The sequence below is a fragment of the Aotus nancymaae genome, unplaced genomic scaffold (assembly GCF_030222135.1).
Source record: "Aotus nancymaae isolate 86718 unplaced genomic scaffold, 86718_ANA_hifiasm-v0.15.2.pri h1tg000089l, whole genome shotgun sequence".
NCBI classification, from domain to species: Eukaryota; Metazoa; Chordata; class Mammalia; order Primates; family Aotidae; genus Aotus; species Aotus nancymaae.
The window spans coordinates 23,554,322-23,554,724 of NW_026988504.1; the positions used below are offsets into that span (position 1 = coordinate 23,554,322).

At 48.1% G+C, this 403-nt stretch overlaps 1 non-coding gene across 1 annotated transcript; it reads right to left on the bottom strand.

Moving 5' to 3' along the window:
* Positions 1-212: 212 nt before the first annotated feature.
* On the bottom strand, positions 213-403 carry LOC135271753 (U2 spliceosomal RNA). The gene has a single exon (XR_010339886.1). It is a non-coding gene; the product is annotated as a U2 spliceosomal RNA (small nuclear RNA).

Consider the following 403-nt stretch of genomic DNA (forward strand, 5'->3'; position numbering starts at 1 on the left):
GGCACACCATTTCCTTAGGCCAGTTCGTAACTTTCCAAACCCACTGTAATAAGCGCTGAAGTTGAAAAGCCCAAAGGCCCTGTCCGTATGGCAGTATGCTTCCTACCAGTCACAGACCTCTATCATCAGCGAAGCGACGGGAAGAACCAGAGTCACCAGTTCCTCAAGACACTACGTTTATTCTGATCTTGCAAACGCGTTATGTCCCCCGAGGGGGGTGCACCGTTCCTGGAAGTACTGCAATACCAGGTCGATGCGTGGAGTGGACGGAGCAAGCTCCTATTCCATCTCCCTGCTCCAAAAATCCATTTAATATATTGTCCTCGGATAGAGGACGTATCAGATATTAAACTGATAAGAACAGATACTACACTTGATCTTAGCCAAAAGGCCGAGAAGCGAT